The sequence below is a fragment of the Spea bombifrons genome, chromosome 1 (assembly GCF_027358695.1).
Source record: "Spea bombifrons isolate aSpeBom1 chromosome 1, aSpeBom1.2.pri, whole genome shotgun sequence".
NCBI classification, from domain to species: Eukaryota; Metazoa; Chordata; class Amphibia; order Anura; family Pelobatidae; genus Spea; species Spea bombifrons.
In genome coordinates, this window is record NC_071087.1 from 43,286,188 (window position 1) to 43,297,421 (window position 11,234).

The 11,234-nt window shown below is 39.5% G+C and overlaps 1 long non-coding RNA gene across 1 annotated transcript; it reads left to right on the forward strand.

Annotated features, from left to right (window-relative positions):
- The first annotated feature begins 4,123 nt into the window (after positions 1–4,123).
- On the forward strand, positions 4,124–5,727 carry LOC128485359 (uncharacterized). The gene is made up of 2 exons (XR_008351703.1): positions 4,124–4,480; positions 5,267–5,727. It is a non-coding gene; the product is annotated as an uncharacterized LOC128485359 (long non-coding RNA).
- Positions 5,728–11,234: the final 5,507 nt, after the last annotated feature.

Below are 11,234 nucleotides of genomic sequence, written 5' to 3' on the forward strand. Positions count from 1 at the left end.
GTTAACATGGACATGAGGAGAGGACTTTGGAGCTGGGGAGTTATTAGATATATACACAAGGTGTGTTGTTGTTTTATGTTCTATATGTACCTGTAACGTTTGTACTTTCTGGAGTCTAGTATCCATTCCACTTCATATTTATCGGATTCGTCAATGACAATAGGAGCAGGAGGATCCTGGTGTCTACCAGGAAAATGGTTCTCGTTCCAGGGTTTTAAATTGCCACTGGTGAGACTATTCGTAAGATAGTGTAGGGACCTACAAATTTGGGTCCTAGTTTCTTGGAGGGGACAACCACACCTTGTCACCGGGATTATAGATGGGAGTAGAGCTACGGTGCTTATCCGACTGATGTTTATAACGCTGTTGAGCCTTGGTTAGGGCATTACGTAATTCTTTATAGATATCGGTCATCTTCGAGATCTGTGCTGTCACCGAAGGAACCGAATTGGAGATAGGAGAACCAGGAAGTATGGAAGGAGGAAAGCCGTAACTGCAAAAGAAGGGAGACATCCGCGTAGAGGAATGGATATGATTATTGTAGGCAAATTCCGCCAGTTGTAGAAGTTGATACCAATCATAGCTGTGAGGTGAAGCAACAGAGATACTGTTCATTCGTTCTGTTTGCCTATCGCTCTGGGGATGGAAGGCAGTAGATAATGAACGTTGTGTGTGCAACTCCTCGCAAAAAGCCCTCAAAAATCTTATATCCATATCTCTGTGGTAGTATAGTCCTCCTCCGTACTGCAGATTTGTGGTATCAGAAGGATATGTGTTGGAGGAGTGAAGGCGGAGGATGTCCCATAGGGACCGTGTGACGGTTCAAAAGTGACCTGGTTAAAGTACAGTGCTCTCTCCAAGAGGGTGCGACCTTGGTGTTTCAAACATGTGCGATAACAAGTCGGCCCTGGTATTACAGGAACCTGGCCTATATGTGATGTGTAACCGAAAGCGTGAGAAAAACAGAGACCATCTGGCGAGTCTGGGTTGCAGACGTTTGGCACCAAGTACACCATGTTTTTATGGTCTGTGTAGACAGTGATAGGATGAAGGGTGCCCTCCAATAAATGTTACCATATTCATGGCTAGCTTCTCTCTCTCACCCACGCCGTAGTTGCTTTCTGCGGGGTTCAGCGTCCAGGAGAAGAAGACAACTGGATGGAGTTGGTTATCCAAATCATCCCTTTGGGATAGAACCACACCTACGGCGGAGTCAGAGGCATCTACTGCAAGTATGTACGGTTGTTGTGGTACTGAAAGAACCAATTTAGGGGTAATAGCACCACTCTAACAGAACCGCTTATTCAATAAGGTGGGAGTCTAGAGGAGGGTTGCATATACTACCTGATGTTACCTTACATAATAAAGTACAAACCCAAGTAAGCTTCTCCCGCAAGAAAAGCTGAAGTTTCACTTTATAATGTATCCCTAAAGCAGCATACTTGGGAACTTTCTGGCTTTGGCTACTCGGAGCCAGCACTTGCGGGCCGTAAGAGGTCCTGCCGATGCCGCGGAACACACGCCGCACCGCTAGGGTGACCACATTTCCTAACTGCCATTCAGGGACACTTACTTTGATGGGTGCATTGCATCAACGTTATGCTCGGGACTGTTTAAAACATATTTTGCAGGTGCATTTTCAGTATTTATGCAATCACTGGCTAAACAGGACCAAAACAGCTAAACAGTGCCATCTTGGTCCCCAAACAGGACCAAAACAGCTAAATTGTGCCATGTTGCTTCCCAAACAGGACCATGACAGCTAAATTGTACCACGTTGCTTCCCAAACAGCTAAACAGTGCATTCTTTACACCCAGACAGCTAAACAGTGCCATGTTGCTCCTTAAACAGCTAAACTATGCCATCTTTACACCCATGCAGCTAAACTGTGCCATCTTGGTCCCCAAATAGCTAAACAGTGTCATGTTTGTCAACAGTTTATCTTTGTCCCCAGCGATCAACGATCACTTTCCTCGCTTATTTTCGAGGCATTCAGTAACACAGAGATCGGCATCAGACACCATGTCTGGCCCCTCCCCGGGGCCTCAACAACCTCAACGATGACCTCCTAAACTTCAATGGTGTCTCTGAAATGCCTTGATAGCAAGGCATTCAGCGACACCAAACACCCACCCCAGGGCGCGTGGTGATCGCTCTGGAGAGCAGTCACAACCGCCACTCCGAGTGATTTTACCACTCGCAAGATGGTGGCGCCGTTAAAAATAAAACAATGATGTAGTTTAAAAGAGTTCTGGCTCCACTTGCAGGTTGAATACAGGTACTGCATTCAACCATGCAAGTCAATGGAGCCCAGCTATCTAATCACAATGTGATTAGTAAAATATTCAAGAAATTATAAAAAAAAAAATATGGAAAAGAAAATGCAAAAAAAAAAAAAAAATGTGCTAACATTTAAAAATTGTTATGCAGTGATGTCACCAGAGGAACCATCCAGTACCAGCAAAATGTAAAAAAAAAAAGTCCAAAAAAGAATAAAATAACTAAAATAAGAAAATTATTATTATGAGCATGTGCTAAAATTAGCGATTTATCTTCTCAAAAATCTTGACATGGAAAGAGTTAAATAAAACTATTTCAAATACCCAAGGGGTGTCTAATTTAACCCCTTAAATGGGACCGCCCATTGTCCTTAAGGGGTCAATAAAAAATGAATGGTTTGATGGGGTAAACTGGAGTGGCCGGGCTCAATGATAGGGCATAGGCACAGACTGACCAAAATGGAGAAAAAAAAGCACACTTCCCAAATGTGGCATTTTAAATCCCAAACAACTCGACAAACCCATGTGGGGTATCACTGCACTCGGGAGATGTAGCTGAACACATATTGGGGTGTTGTTTGATAGTGACGTATACCAGGAGCTATGAATTAATTCCTTAAGTACAATTTGTGTGAAAAAAATACAACAAAAAATACTACCACAAACTTTGGCAAAGGCTGGTGGTAGGATCTCATGCATAAAAGAGTTAAAATACCAGCATTTGAAATACCTCGGGGTAGTTTTCAAAAATATACGGTTTGATGGGGTAAATTGAATTATCCAGCTTCAAAGATGGCCCACTTAGGGCATGAGGGCAGTAGAACCATAAAGTTCCAAGGTGAAAAATGCAAACTTCCCAAATGTGGCATTTTAAATCCCAAACAACCCTGAACTCAGGAGATGTTGCTGAACACAAATTGGTTGGTGTTGTTTGATAGTGAAGCATACCAGGAGCTATGAATTCATTCCTGAAGTACAATTTGTGTGAAAAAAAATACAAAAAAAAATATTACTTGGTGGTAGAATCTCATGCATGAAAAGGATTCAAATGCCAGCTTTTGTAATACCTTGGGGTGTCTCGTTTTCAAAAATATATGGTTTGATGAGGTAAATTGAATTAGCCGGCTTCAAAGATGTTCCAAAGAGGAGATGGAGGCAGAATAACCAGATGTGGAAAAAAAGGTTTGGAAATCATAAAATGCTACTTGTACTTATTGCCCTATAACTTACAAAAAACAGCAAAAAAAACATTGGGTATTTCTAAACTCAGGACAAATAGTAGAATCTATTTAACTAGTTTCTTTATTTGTTTTTGTGGGTGAGTAAAAGATTTTTCAAATAAAAGTCATAAAAGGTGTTTTTTTTAAATATTATTATTTTTTATAGGAAAGATGATATGATCAAAATAATGGTATCTGAAGAAAGCCCATCTTGTCCTGAAAAATACAACATATAACTTGTGTGGGTACACTAAATGGGTGAGGAGAAAATCACAGCTGAACACGGGCACCTCAAAAGTGTTAAAACAGCCTCGGTCCCAAAGTGTATAAGCCCGGTCCTTAAGGGGTTAAAGGGCTCACTGAGTACTTTAATACACATTCATCTTTAGTGATGGTGACCCTTTAAACTGAAGGTTGTATATCCACTTGAAGTCCTTGCTTAAGCCTCCTACATATTGCAGGAAAGTGCTGTTTCTCTTAGCTATTAGGAGGGTGTCAAGGCAACAAGATGGCAGGGAAGCAACCACGTTAAAAACTCCTACTTCTTAAGCAGTTACGCAGTTTACGCTGAGCTCTGCATAGTAATTATCAGGTTTATGGGTTGCAGTAAATCTTCCCGCCGCTGAACGCGCTGGTTCCACGCGTCACCATGGAGACCATGAGACATCCTATCACGTGACGTATTAGCACGTGATCACTCGTTCTTCCTGCTTCCGCATCACGTTCACAGGGAGCTGCCTTTCGTTCCGAGACTCCAGAGTTCAGAATGGACACGCAGCAAGTGCGCCACCGGACATCGCCGGAAAAAGAAGAGGACTCCCCCAGAACCGGGCCAGACGCCTCGGAGCTGGCAGAGCGGAGGAGGGAGGCTCAGGGCTGTTTACAGGCTTTATCCCAGCACTCGTACTGGTTTGATTTGTGGATCTTCCTGCTGTTTGACCTGGTTCTCTTTATCTTCGTGTACCTGCTTCCGTGAGCGAGTAAGTGATCGCTCCAGACCAGCCATCATACTTTTGTATTGCTTCTTTAGGCTAATAATTCCAAAGTCCCCGTTTCCGTCTTTTCCATGATCTCTGAAATGCGTGTATAAGTTTATTTGCGCAACTAAAAGAAGTCTTGTTTAACTCTGATGACGTAACCTTACATACATCCCTGCTATTATACACGCCTACCCACTCCCTTGAAACAGGTGTCACTCTGGCAGGTATTCAGTAGGGTTTGCCACAATACATTAGTCATATTCCCACAATGTATACATTAAAGGGGGACAGTTTGGTTATATATATACAGTTATATATAATACTGAAGTAGATGCTGCAGCTGCCCTCCTCTTCTATAGTCTAACAAGCCACTTTAGATGCCTGGGGTGTATATGGTTTTTATACAGTGCACTCTCCCATTTTCAACAGGGGATTGAGCAGACCCAGAGAGTGACAGACTCGAGGTCTTATGAATGTCGAATTTGGGTCAAGTACCCAGGTTACTGCACCATCATAAACAAACTTAAGTTTCTCTAGGGTGATTACAAAATGGGATACTCAGCTTTTGCGGGATATAAGCCAAAAGATGATGATTCTCAGCATCTTGATCTTAAAACAGGTGTTGCAAAGCTGCGAACATCATATGGATTTCTGTAGTAATTCCTTTACATTTTGTACCCTGAATCACTTTATCAGTATAGAGCCTTCTCTGTCCAAATAAAAACCCACACGTCGTCTTCAGGTGTAGTACTATATTCTAACACTTTTTTTCCCTCCCCTTAACAGGTATATTTTTGAACATTCCAAAGAACACCATGAAAACAAAATATTCTACAGGATTCCTGGCAATCTGTTTTCTTGCTTACGATAGAGATGACACTTACCAGACTGCGGCATCAATTTACTGCAAGATTGATTGGCCAGGAAGTGTGGAGGTTGAAGGACTAATTTATCTCTCAAGTGTCTTCTGAAATATTTATTTCTGTAATAATTATTCTTTTTTCTAATTATTGTACGAAAATGCCTGAATCCAAGCTGTATGGAGATCTCACCTCAAAGGTTGACATATACAGCTGCAACATAATGTATTGATGGAATTTCTTTGGCCATTAAAATGCATCCATGATATTTCCATAAAAATATTTATAAGGATCATCACTCATGCCAGTTTTACTTTATTTTCACTCATCTTTCTTAACCAAAGAACATCTGTTGGATATGTAGATTTATTAAATACTTGGTATTTTCAGTGTGTTGGCTGTTAATGATTCAGAACCACTACACTGTAGAAACAAAATGGAAAGAGGACCTCTTTGTAAACTGACTCCTGGTACTCTGGCTGAGCACCTCCGCTGATTTTGCCGCCTCCACTTTTTTGGGGGGCATCTGCTATTACTGCCCGGAGTCAAAACCATTCAGTCGTCTAAAACATTCACAGTATTCAAAGTTGTCTTATAGGCAGTGAATATAGCAAATGATTATAGCCATCATGACACACCATGAGCCAAGACTAGATGTAGGGGTCCAAACCAGAAAAACAAAAACACTTTGTTACAGTCAGACAGGGCTATTTATCTGAGATGGGTCATTGACATACAATATCACATTCAGCAGTACATGTAGTTCCCTATCAAGTCCTCCCAAAACACCTTGCAATCCTCTTGAAACAGCTCTCAGCCCATTCTTAGTGCAGATTCCACTTGTGCCCCCTTGGTGACTGCTCCAAACCAAGGCAAAACAGGCTCAATCTCCTCACCCAGACCTCCAAATCCAGACTGTTCATCAAGGAAGATCTATCCGAGGTCCCAAAAGATTGATCTAAAAAAAATGTTGATTCAATATAAGGTGTCACCTCCCTCTAAAGACACTCTTGTGCCAATACAGCAATAATAATTTCGTCGGGAAATAAAATGGCCCAAGCAAACACATTCCCTCTTTAGAGAACAGATCTAATTCAGACACACTTTATGGGTTTATTCACAAAAGTTAGAGATTTGATTGTAACTCGCTTTTTCCCTATGGGACTTTTAACCTGACTGCTTAATCGAGTTGCATTTACATATTATGAGGTACATCGTATATAGAAACAACTATAGAATAGTAATTTTGGGAGCAGTCAGGAATGAGGTCGCACATCATCCTTGTTATATTGGACTTTTAAGGGAGGTGGAAAGCAAGGAAAGGTCTATCGTGTAATTCTTATACTCACATTGGTAGGAATGAGCACAAGGAATTGTCTCACATTATTCTACGCTTTGTGGGGTTCTGTCATAGAATGGTCTGGGTATTTGGCAGCATTGCGGTTTTCCTGGAAGCCTCACAAGTTAAGACCTTCCGATCGACGGTTTAACAGACTATTGATGCAAATCACCGGTCTGTTAAACACGCCCCCGAGCCCGATGCAAACCGGGTGAGGGGCGTTCCATGCTGCCTATTCTTTGCGGCAAGCCTGCAATGCCCCAGAGGGGGCTTCACACCAGTCGGTGGGTTAAACGAAAGACCAGTGACTGGAATCACTGGTCTGACAATCACCCAGCCCGATGCAAATTGGGTGAGGGGCATTCCAGGCTGCCTCTTCATTAAATTAATTCCCCACTGTCACCAAAAAAAAGTGCTATATCTTCCCAAAAAATTCCTGCATGGAAAGAGTTAAAATATTGGCATTATTGGTGCCTAGTTTTAAAAAATGTATGATTTGATGGGGTTAATTTAATTGCCCGGCTTCAAAGATGTCCCAAATATGGGACGTGGGCACAGACTGCCCAGATGTCTAAACAGCAAAAAAAAAAACAACACCTCCCAAATAACCCAACAAACCCATGCATGTGAAATAGCACATGGCACAGAATGACGAGATTTGGGGAAAAATGGTTTTGAAATAGCTAAATGCTACGGGTACTTATTGCTTCATAACGTACAAAAAAAACAAACCATAAAAACATTGGGTATTTCTAAACTCATGACAAATAGTAGAATCTATTTAGCAGTTTTTTATCATTAGTTTTTGCAGATGAGTAAAAGATTTTTCAAAGAAAAGTGAGAAAAAAAATATGTTATCTTTTTTATGTAGTAAATTAGATATGATAAAAATAATGGTATCCCCTGTTTGTCCTGAAAAAAAAAGTGTGTGGGAGCACAAAATGAGAAAGAAGAAAATTACAGCTAAGCAGCGACACAGACAAATGTCAGCCTCTGTCCCAAAATGTACTACGAGAAAGAAACAGTATTGTAATTAAGGGGTTTAAAGAACAACCAAACATACGCTTAAAAAATATTTTATTACACAAACACAGATTTCTCATTTGATTGTCTTCACATGTTGACACTCATATGCCATAAGCAGCTCTGTTCAAATAGACAATTGCACTACCCTGTATATTAAGCAAAAGGTGCCATATATGATGTTTTTTGTGGTGTAATTTTAGTGCAAACTTGCTTAGAAAATGTCAGCTCTAAACTAGTTCTAGAATTTCCAGTTTAATGCCTACTCGTCAAACCGGTCTCATGTAAAAGAATAACCAGTATGGGCTCCGAGGAGCAGACAGCTGAGAAATCACTCGTGATTTTATAATCATTAATTCAACCAGATATTAAGAATAATAGACTATACTTCCCCCTTTCATATAATCAACAATCCAATGATCGTATTAATACTGACTGTCAATATAGCGCGCCCTCATCATTTTTGTTTTTAAACCATGTAATATTTCTGTTTTACTTGGATGTTTTTGAAAAACAGGGAAGCAATGGCTGGTGGTGTTCATTTGAACTATATTGTGATTGGCTGTCAGAATCCATCATGGTTTCACATTGTGTCATCCCCCCCCCTTGGGTGTTCCCCTTCCATTCTTACTACCTGCTATCTCTAAAAAGCAGGGCACATGCTTAAGTAAATATGAAAACACTCAAGTCTTACATTACTATTTTATCTGTCGGTGTCAGTTTCTATATAAACTCTCTTTTTAATAAAGCATTACCAACCATTTCAAACTTTACATCTTAACTGCCAAACAGATCAGAACATTGTTTTGCAGTCTCCTCGAGAAGTACCATTAACAGAACTATTGCATATTTTGGTGGTTTATTCACAAAAGATAGTTGGCAAGAGATGTGTTTTTAACTCCTTCACTTTAATATTCCTTATTAAGGGCTGATCTAGCCCTAACGTATAGCTCAAAGGCTGAGGAGAATGAAGAAATCGCACTGATTTAACTATACAGTATACAGGGCCAGCTTATCAAATGTTGAAACCACAGGTCTCCTGTCAACGCGCTCTTTAGCGAATACACTCCTTTATGTGCCTGAACACAAAGCTGCTGGCAGTTGGATAAAAGGAGTGTCAAATCACAGGTTCCAGAGAAGAACAAGGAATCCAGAATATCTTCTCTGGGTACAAGGGTAAAATACAGATATAGCTTTCCGACAGGGCAGTTCACCAGTTCACTGGAGCAGGTTTAAAAAAGTGCGCTTTATGAATTTTTGGATGCATAGAGGGATTCTTTACCATTAAAATTTTTACAAAAACATTTTGTAAGGCTCACATGGTTGCTGAAAAATCACTCTAAAAAGCCATTTAACCCTTAATATTGCACATTATTTTCATTTGACATAAACCACTAACCATAAATGTACAATTATACAAAATAAGTAACAGTAACACAGAGATCAGGTTCTTTGCCATATCAAGGAAAAAAAAACGGCAGTAAAACAATACAGAAAGTTATGAAATGTGTTTAGTGTTTTATATTACAAGCCGGTTTAAAATAGGATTTTTTTATGATACAAATCTTTACAACTACAATAGAACATATATAAAATATATATTAAATAGGCACAGAAGCAAAGCCATACAAAAGGTAGGAGAGCCGACACCACTCTCAAAAAATTCACAAAAAAGTGACTTTTGAAATGCTTTGAAAGCATTCCAGTATTTCATGGTTAACTTTAATGGAGTGTATCCCATACGGGAAGCCTAAAAGGTATAACACCTACATATATGTTACATTGCAAATAAATATATCGTACTCTGGGAAACATTTGAATCGGTCTGTTTAAACAGACAAAAGTAGTCTAATGGCAGAAAGAATTTCCACCTAAAATTATATTAATAAAGTCATTAAAATAAATTATCGATGGTCTTTGCAAGCATGCAAATGTATAGATCAAATGAAACCAGCTTTCAAATGTGACTAACTGGCCTAGGTGAATTCATCATTCAATGCACTATGCAAACAATCTAATTTTATTGGAGCAAGCCAAAGGCAAAATTATTTTCTAGACGCTAGGAAAAGAAAGGTACATAGAGTGAGACTATGCCTTCTTGAGAGGAGGAAGAGGCACAAGTGCAAGAAGGAGCCACATGGCCTAGGTGACAATTCCTTTAGGGCAGTGGTTCTCAACCTTCCTAATGCCGCGAGCCTTTAATACAGTCCCTTATGTTGTGGTGACCCCCAACCATAAAATTATGTAAATATATATTAGGCGACCTCTGTGAAAGGGTTGTTCGACCCCCCCAAAGGGGTCGCGACCCACAGGTTGAGAACTGCTGCTTTAAGGGATCCCAGTGCTGCCCCTAAATTATTCAAATGTATGCAGGAGTACAATATATGTAAAATGCATAAATCTTCATTATTAGAAAACCTTTAGGCTGGGAGTTGAAAGCCACTCTACACAGAGCAACAAGGCATCAGCTCCAAATAAAGCATTACACCAAATGAAAATTGATTTGTTTCAATGTGAATATGTTATATAAATATAGTTTCACCACGGTTTTCAAAATCAATACCACACACTGAACAAAACATTGTCGGGTATTAGTAAAATGGAGTGCTTTTTGCAACAAGCTAAAATTAAGTAGGCATTAAAAATCTATTTGAATGAAATGTAGTCATGTAACCTTTGAATGGGAAAAAACCCCATACTACTTATGCTGTGGGTATAACAATCTTGTGATTGAATAATAAGGGAAAAAACAAGCCAATATATGATGTATCTTGAAGAATTTCAAAATCACTGCCTGAAGCTGATCCATGAATTTAGAGGAACATGATGATTAGGCTCACTTATGGCTGTGTGAATCGAGGCCATAGACAAGCCATCCATATTACAAACCCCAGTGGGTCAGACTTCTGAATTATTTTTACCCATGTACTTTAACTGCATATGGGCCGGGAAGCGTAAGTGGATTGTGGTATTAAATTGACACCTGGCAAATAGCTTTACCCTGAGATTTAAAAAAAAAAAGTGGTGCATTTAGGAGCATCCAGGGCAAAACTGTTAGCAAAGGCTAATAAGGTACTTAAAATTAACGGGTGTGAAGTTATTGGATTTATTATTTAGTACGTCATCAAAAATCTTTTCGGAATAGTAGAATTTGGTTACAAAATAATGCACTTTTGTTTATAAACACATGGCTTACAGGTAGAACCTGGAACTTCACTTTGAGCCCATAACAGAGAAAAGGCTTAACTGTCATGAGTAAGACATCCAGTTGTTTCCTAACTCCTTGTAAGACTTTATCTAAAATATGTGAGTATAATAATATGTTAGGTAGTGTTTCTATAAAAATATAAAATTTGTTTTTAAAATTTTTAAAATAGAGCTTCAAAAATCATTGAATTCATGACAAAAATTCCTGATCATTACAAAGTGTGTGCACTGGCCAAACATTTAGCCTTAAATCTTTCAGTGCCATGGGGTAAAAAGCACAAGTCTTCCATGCGAGTAGGACCCACAATTTAATAGCAGCATTAGC